Here is a 9,011-nt window from a genome sequence, read left to right as displayed (position 1 = left end):
TCAGAGAAGGTTCACTCAACTGATACCTGGGACGGGGGTTTTATCTTATGAGGAAAGGTTCAACAGGCTGGGCCTGTGTCCATTGGAGTTTGGAAGAATGAGAGGGGATCTTATTGAAATATATAAGATCCTAAGTGGTCTTGACAGGTTGAATACCAAAAGGATATTTCCCCTTGCAGGAGAGGCTAGAACTAGGGGACGCAGTTTAAATATAAAGTGTCTCCCACTTAAGACAGAGATGAGGAGAAATTATTTTCTTTCAGATGGTCGTGAGTCCTTGGAACTCTCTTCCTCAGAGAGAACTGGAGGCAGGGTCAATGAATAGTTTTAAGGCAGAATCTTGACTAACAAGGGAGTCAAAGGTTATCAGGGTAGGCGGGAATGTGGAGTTGGGAGTATGATCAGATCAGGCATGATCTTATTGAATGGCGGAGCAGGCTTGCAGGGCAAAATGGCCTACTCCTGCTCCTAATTCACATGTTTGTATCTATGTCTGATGGACAGGATTATGTATGGCTCTGATGGCTGTCTATTTTCAGCTGGACTGCAGACTCTCACCGCCTGCGCTGACTGGCTGAGTACCTGTACATCTGCTCCCCAGCGAGAGTCAGCACCTACTGGGAGAGCACTATTGAATGGGTTGTTGGGGTGTTGGGGATTGGGTGAAGCCAGGTGCTGCCAGGATGAGGAGCACAAATGGTATTCAAGCCTGGGGACAACGAATCATTCTTCAGCTTCAAAGTTGTTGAGTTTAGGTTCAGTGTTTGGGTATCAGTGGGGGTGATGGGTTGGGGGGAGGAGAAAGATTGCAAAAACATATGGTTTCGGACAATCGGCTCCATGAAAGGAAATTCATTCCTTTCTAATCTCAGTCAATGGGAAATATTATGTGCCTTGAACGAGCAAGGTGGTCAATATTTCTGATGCTCAGGAACTCTTTTCCTCTTTCCTACCATGACATGTGAGGCCCTACAATTAGTTACCTCCTTCTCCCTTCCAAAAGAAAACAAACTTCCAAAAGCATGGCCTAATTGACTCAGAGTGGTCTGACCATTGGCTGCTCTGGTCGATATATTCACACAATACTGATGCTCACAGTATCAAGGTAAATCATGTGCTGACTGATTCACTCAGCGTCCCACCATAGTGTGCAATGTGCTCACATTCCATCCCTGGTCAACCTATTTCTCAAAGTGAAATGGTTTTGTTTCTTTCCAAGTGCAGGACAGTTTTTAACATTAATGAAATAGTGGGGTGGCTTTGTTACCTTGCAAGTTGTGAACCAAGCAACAAGAAAAACAACCTCCTGTGAAGCTGTGAGCGTGTGCTGGCGCTGTAGTCGAGATGATGGTTTTCAACAACATTGCAGGAGAAACAGACAGTATTGGCAGCACAGAGACACTCGTGAACTTAGTATTTCACTTCTTAAAAAACAACTGCTTCATGAATATGTTTACAAAGATATGCCAGTGCCCTGAGTGCCTCCCAGAGCCTGTGGGAATTGTGTACGTATGTGTCTGTCTGCAGCAGACCATCCAGAAGAGAGAATCACCTCCTCGTGTAGTATATGTGCTGAGATAGGCAAGTTTCAGAGTGAAACACTAGAGACTTGTCACGTTGGCTTTTCACCTCAACAGCCAGGGTTTAAATCTAGCCTTGGCTATTAGCATGTATATCTCCTCTACTCCATGGTGGAAAGGATCCTAAGTAAATAGGTGTTGGCACAGTCCCATCCCCATCTTGAGCCCTTGCTGATAGTTCTGCACAAATTGGCAAGTTATGGCCAAGAAAGACCTCAATGATGGGAACTGGAAAAGTCAGATCAGTGTGTTGGGGGAAGGGAAGACTCTTGCAAGGCTGAAGACTTTGGTGGAACTATAAAACTGTTTCATCCCAAACTGTACCATAGCTGAGAGCAATTGAATACAGAATGTACTCAAGGGTGGACATGTCCTAATCCCCAGCAGTCTCACCGTGATTAGCACAGGACCTGATCTGGCTGCTAAATCGTCACTAATTAAGTAATAACTTCCATCCGTCCGCAGCATGTGGAGCCACAACTGGACCTCAGCACAAGTGAAGGAAGCTATTAGCAACAACAGGATTGTTACAATCAAATAATAACTTGGTAAAACCAACACTTTCATTACTGAATTTCACGGATTGCAACAAGTTTCAAGTGTTCGCCCTTGGTCATTCTAATTTAATGGGATGTTGCCTTTGGCGGTGATGACATCTTGTCACATAATGATCCAACTCCAATTTGCAATGATCAACCTATGATCCCTTCCCCTGTGTATAAGCAGGAATCCGATGAGTTCATGTATTGGAGTTGGATTGTGACTCTATCATGCAGTACAATCGCCTGTTGTCTTTGAAGACATTCAAAAAACACTTTAGAGACTCTTCCATGGTCTCATATGCCAGATGATTAAATATTAAGGTGAAAAGTAGTTCCTACTTTGGAAACATCTGCACATAACAGTGTGTTGGCACCAGCTGACCAGACAATTGGGCTTTGATGGTCAAAGAGACACTGCTGACACTCTGCTTCATCTCAGCTCTGAAGAAGAACTACCTGGGCATGCTATCAGTGAGCTGCCACAGTTCATTTACAAGTTAAGTCATCAATGAGGGGATAAATCTATTGTGGTACTTCTCCTGTGCTAACCTCCTCTCAGTCCCATTGTCCTTGTCCCTTTCTGTATCTGACTTTTCTTTCTACCTTTTGTTCCGCAACTTGTATGTGTTCTCTCCACCTCCCAAACAAATTGCTGTTCTCTTACTCTCCCCTGCCAGCCCCACTCTCTCCAAGATTTATGTTTGGTTCTCCTAGTTCCTCCCTCATTTTTAGCCACCCATCCAATCTATTTTCCACAGACTGACTCTCTTTCTCTGACTGACCTTGCCCCTCCCCCTTTCTCAGCCACTTTCTTCTCCGCCACACAAATGCACTGGCCCACATTAACTCATATCGACAGGCCAATACTCCATGGAATAAACCTCTCCAGCTCCAGGCGCAAAAGACATATCAAACCCAACATCATCTGAGCCCTTTGGAGTTGGGAGGTAGAGAGCTGGTTTTAAAAGGGAATCAGATCTGATTTTACAAAATGTTTCTAATGTGAGTTTGCAATATGGACGTATGTTGGATGCAGTAATTCCAGATCATTTTCTGTAAGAGTCAACACCCTCAACTGTATGCACACCAGTCTGTCCAAGACCCTCAAGGCAAACTTCATTGATTAACAGGATTTTATCAACCAGAAACCCTTTAAGAATTCAGGGTAGATAACAACATCCAACAGGGGGCAGTGTGATGCAGCTGGCAGTTAGCGACTTTCTGATGTCAGATCCCCTTTGACAGCCCCTCCCAAATCTGCAAACTGTATCAACTAGAAAGACAAGGGTAGCAGACGCATGGGAACACCACCACCTGGAATTTCCCCTCCAAGTCACTCACCACCCTGACTTGGAAATATATCGCCGTTCCTTCACTGTCGCTGGGTCAAAATCCTGGAACTCCCTCCCCAACAGCACCGTGGGTGTACCTACACCACGTGGACTGCAGCGGTTCAAGAAGGCAGCTCACCACCACCTTCTCAAGGGCAATTAGGGATGGGCAACAAATGCTGGTCCAGGCAGCGACGCCCACATTCCAAGAACAAATCTTTTTTTTTAAAAAAAAGATACTGAGCATTTTATATCCTTGTTCCCCTTGAGCAGTTTATACTCTTGTGTTTGGTTTGAATTTAGTGATAACAATGTCAGTTGTGTGTGTCCTAAATTTATGAAGCATGAACATTATCACCCGCTTAATGGGCACCTATTCCATGGCGGAGAGCTGCAGCAAGCCAAACCACTGCCATCCAAAATTTTTAAGGGGTGGATTGTTGTAGGCTCCAATACCACAGAACCCTCACACTGACACACACAGCCAACATCTCCCAACCCCAACCCCCAACCTCAACCCCCAACCCTACTGAGATCCCTATGCCAGCCTTACTGCTGCATGGATGGCCCAGGGGTCTCCAGGAATTGAAGTTTGGTAGCTTGGTACTGTTGCCAGCAAATGCTCGAGTAAATCCATCAGGACATTAAGAATATTGTGGGTGTTTTTAGAAAAGTTTTTGAACACTTTCACTTATTGGTTATATAGAAACATTGGAGGCGAGGAAAGGGGCAGTTCGAAGTTGAGAATCATCCAATCAGGTGACAAAGGCATTGTTCGCTTTGCTCAATTGGATGTGCGAAGCTGGTGCACCACGAGGAGGGTGGACCAATGGCAGAGGCGGGGGGATAGAAGATGGGAGGCCATGTGATGAAACATCATAGAACTTGCCCAGCCAGAGTTGGCACCCCTGTTGCTGCCATGGAAGTGGAAGGTGCCATGTTGGATTTCCCACCCTTGGCCCACACAGGATAATCAGCCCCAGGGCATCATGCCATGCTGAGCCTTTAACAGAGCCCAGGGGCTGAGTTGCTGCACTGTCAAAGGACAGGCCACGGGGAGCGTTTCCAAAGCTTTACGCTCCCCCACCCTTGCCTCCCATACGCCTGCAATACTGTCAGAGCCCCGCATGAGTGACAGCACTGACCCTATGCTGAAAGTCAATTTATAATCCACATGGTAACTGGATAGTTATCTCACTTTCTCAGTGATGTAAGATGCTCAGGAATATATCACTTGAGACTGATGGAAGCGACAGAGTAGGGCAGGATTGCCTGGAGTCTCCAGGAATTACAGATTAATCTCTAGGACATTGCAGCAAGCAAACCCTGGAGAAACATCACAAGGGCACTCAGAAACATGGCCTTCTTTTCTGATTTTCTCTGTCTATCGTTAGAAAGAATATTGGCGAGAAGTAAAGAGGCAGATTCGCTGAGGCGAGCGATTGAATTGGGTAACAGAGCAGAAATTAAACCTCAAAAATATAGTTGGGTTTGGATTGGCTGTGGGGGATGAAGTCTAAAAAATGTATTTCTTGACCCAACGCCATCCCCAACACCCCCCCAATTATTTTTGGTTTTAACTGGAACCAGGTGACAAAGCCACTCAAAGGAGACGGGTTGGAACTTCTAATATGCTAATGAGGTTGTGAGCTACATTGTCATTCAGGTTTTCAATGTTAACTCTGACCCCGAACATTGACAAATCTAGTAGCTTTCTCAAGGTGAGGGTTTTGTGGACACAGGAAGCAAGTGCCTTTATACCGACCTGCCTGAGGAACCTCCAGAATCAGGCACCCCCAACCCTCCCCCACCAGCGACTTACACCCAGCCCCCAGGCCCCTTAATTCGCCTTCAACATGAGGCCTCTGATCCATGCGCCCAGCCTCCAAACCCTGATCACTGCCCACCCCTGTGGTAGCTCAATGTCCCCTCCAAAGCCTCCCATTCCCAATGCAGTTCTGCAGTCACACCATCACAAGGCCTTGGACTTCCTGTCCAGGATTGGCAGCCCACCCAAATCAGATTCTCCTGCTTCACACCCCTGATCAAGCACACTCCTCCCCCTCCGAATGCTCCCCTTAGCTTTCCCAGTCAGACCCCACTCCCACGCCCTCTGATCAAACACTCTCCAATCAACTCCACCCTCCCCAGTCAACAACCCCTATCCCCCACAAACTTATCAAATCCCTCCAATCAAACCCCTCCAAACAACTCCCTCCCCCATCCCAGTCAACCCCCTACATTCCTCCCCCAGCCCTGATCCCCGCTTGGTGACCTTCACCAACCAACACACCCACTCACCCCTCGCCCAGTTGATTAGAGACCCTATCTGCCAATAGAGCTGGCTCTGGGGCAGGGAGCCAAACAGAGGCATCAGTTACTGGCTCTGGAGTTCAAACTCCGCAGAGTGCAGGAGAATCCGGAATTCTGGGTTCCCCACAACTTTCCGAAAAACCTGCCCCCTGTAGCCTAGGTAAGTCAAAATTTCCCCCAAAGTATCTGTGCAATTTCCAGCTGTTGAGGGAATGCAGATGCCCCATGACAAGGGAGCGTAGGGACAGGGCAGCTTGCGGCTGTGTGGTGAAGTCTACAAGAATATATCCAACCAGTGTTGCCAAGGTTAGCGCGGGGCCATCGACAAAGGGCTTGTGTTCCTAAGGTTCACTCATTTATTCAAAAGAACCTTGCTACACCAGGACACAGCTTATCATGCAGTTTGGTGGTCCGCTGGAGTTGAGGAACTGCTCAACGCTGCTTGGAAGGCACTGTACCTTTTCGTGCTGGGACACAGGTCACACCCCCCTTCACCTCCTGTCTCCTCTCCCCCAAATTCCCCTCAAAAGTCTTCACAACCTGAACCCCCCGGCCATCAAGACAAACAAGAAGAAGTCCCCAGAGATCAACAGGAAGAGCAGAGGGAACAAAATGGTGAGGCCCATCCGTTCCAGACAAGCATTTGATTGGAGAGTGGAATTAGATCAGGGATCTCCAGCTGGCCGGGAATCAGAAAGGAGACATCCTACCGGCAACGAGTGAATAGAACGATGCAGATTAATGGGAAACCACAAGAAGCTGTGAGAAATGATCTTGTAAATGACATGTTCTTTACAACACACATTCTAATAAACAGGGTTCGCTGTATGCATTCCATACATAACCAAGGCCTTGCATGTCCCCTTGGTGTATACTGGAAAGGGCTCGATGTTCCCTGCTAACTGGATTTTGAGAGTAAATTGTATTTATTTAAATAAAGTAATAAAATGATATGTCTTGGGGTTGCTGAGCACCTGCCGTGGACTGAGTCTCTCTTGTTTGCGTTTGAATGTCATTCTTTGGGTGATGGAAGTGAGCTAGGCACCAGAGTATGTGTACCTGGGCAAAAGGCCACATAGTAGCTGGTCACATAGTCAGAAGGTCACATAGTAGCTGACTGAACAAACAGAAAGGATGGGCCTTATGGCTGAGTTTGTGTTGATGAAAATTAATTGAAAACAGAGAAACAGGCATCTATTTCATAAAAAATAGAAGTTTACAGCACAGAGAGAGGCTGTTTGACTTATTGTGAGCATGCCAACTCTGCTAGATCAATCCCAGGACTAATCCCACTTCTCTGCTCTCTCCCTAAAGCCTTGTAGCTTCCTCTGTTACAGATATTTTTCCAAAATTCCCGACAATAGCCTTGGACACAATTACTTCCTGTGGCAAGGAGTGGGTGGGGAGGGTAGGAGGAGACACAGCCAAGGAGTTACTGAGGTGATAGATTCCACAGGATCCGCACTACATAAGGTTATTTCAAAACCATAAACATCAATAACAGGGGCGAACCATTCCAATAATACAGCTGTGTTACTGTAACATTAGTACAAAAATATTTCTAAAGAAGCTCAACAAGCTTCCCCAATCTTTAAAAACTAATCAATAAATGCACGTATAAAATTATAAACTAAAAAATCCTCTGGGCTTTCACACAGCTTGTCAGGAGCAGAATTGTAATGTTCAGCTAACAATCTGGTCTGTTCCTTCTAACAGCACTGGTCATGTAATACCCCGCCCCTAGACCCAAACGGTGGGGGGGTTGTCTAAATTGACATCTTCTGATGAGTTCCTTGCAATCTGGAGATGGTGCTTTTAAATTTTAAGATTCAGGTCTGTTTCTCTCTCTGTCAGAGATGGAAAATAATCTACAAACAAAAAGTGACACAACATTAGAGGCTGTCAGCACTGCAGAAGGTGAGAGGATAGTCTGGGATCTGGGAGCACATGGAAGGAGTTCAGGCAGGTAGTAAAACCCAGAAGGCCTTGTCCCAAACACGAACAAAAGTGCTACATCCCAGAGGTGAGATGAGAGTAACGTCCCGTGAAACCAAGGTAGCATTTGACCGAGTGTGGCATCAAGGAGCCCTAGTAAAATTGAAATCAATGGATAATGGGGAAAACTCTGCACTGGTTGGAGTCATACCTGGCACAAACGAAGATGGCTGTGGTTGTTGGAACCCAATCATCTCAGCTCCAAAACATCACTGCGTGAGTTCCGCAGGGTGGTGTCCTAGGACCATCCTCAGCTTCTTCATCAATGACTTCCCTTCATCATTAGGTCAGAAGTGGGGATGTTTGCTGATGATTGCAGTGTTCAGTGCCATCTGCAACTCCTCCGATACTGAAGCAATCCATACCCACATGCAGCAAGCAAGACCTGGACATCATTCAGACTTGGGTGGGTAAATGGCAAGTAACACTTGTACCACTTAAGTGTCAGCTAATGATTATCTCCAACAAAAGAGAATCTAAGGATCTCCCCTTGACATTCGGTGGCATTACCATCACTGAGTCCCCTACCTTGATCATTTGATTATCAGCATTGCCAATATGCCTGATGGCAGGCAGTGACAGTGGGAGGGTTTCCCAGCCAACCATATTGCAGAATGCAACAGTAATGAGTCATAACCATGGACCAATCCAATGCAAGTCCATGGTTGCCAACGCTCTCATAGGGAAGGCATGGAAGGAGGAGGAGTGTGGATAGTTATTCATGCTAACAGTGTGATGAGAGATTGGTGGGTAACTGCTCAAAGGAGATGAAAAGCTTCAGGGGATTATTCTTTGTTCAAAATAATAAAAATCACAACAGTTATGTGGAGAGACTGGAGAAGATGGGATTGTTCTCCTTAGAGCAGAGGTTACAGAGAGATCTATTACAGATGTTCAAAATCATGAATGGTTTTGATAGGGTAGATAAAGAGAAAGAGTTTCCACTTGCAGGAGTATAGCTAACCAGAGGGCCACAGGTTTAAGATAGATTTACGGCAAAAGAACTGAGATTTTTTTTTATATACAGTGACTTGGAAGATTTGGAACGCACTGCCTGAAAAAGTGATAGAAGCAGATTTGATCGGTACTTTTAAATCAAAATTCAACTGTTATTTGAAAAGAAAATATGTGCAGGGATTAGAAACCAAGTTGACAGCTCCTTCAAAAAGCTGGTACAGGTATATAAGGTCATCAAAGCATAATAAGTAGGAGCAGGAGTAGGTCATACGGCCCTTCAAGGCTGCTCCACT

Source organism: Cetorhinus maximus, chromosome 17, assembly GCF_964194155.1.
Source record: "Cetorhinus maximus chromosome 17, sCetMax3.hap1.1, whole genome shotgun sequence".
Taxonomy (NCBI): domain Eukaryota; kingdom Metazoa; phylum Chordata; class Chondrichthyes; order Lamniformes; family Cetorhinidae; genus Cetorhinus; species Cetorhinus maximus.
This window is presented reverse-complemented; position numbering follows the sequence as displayed.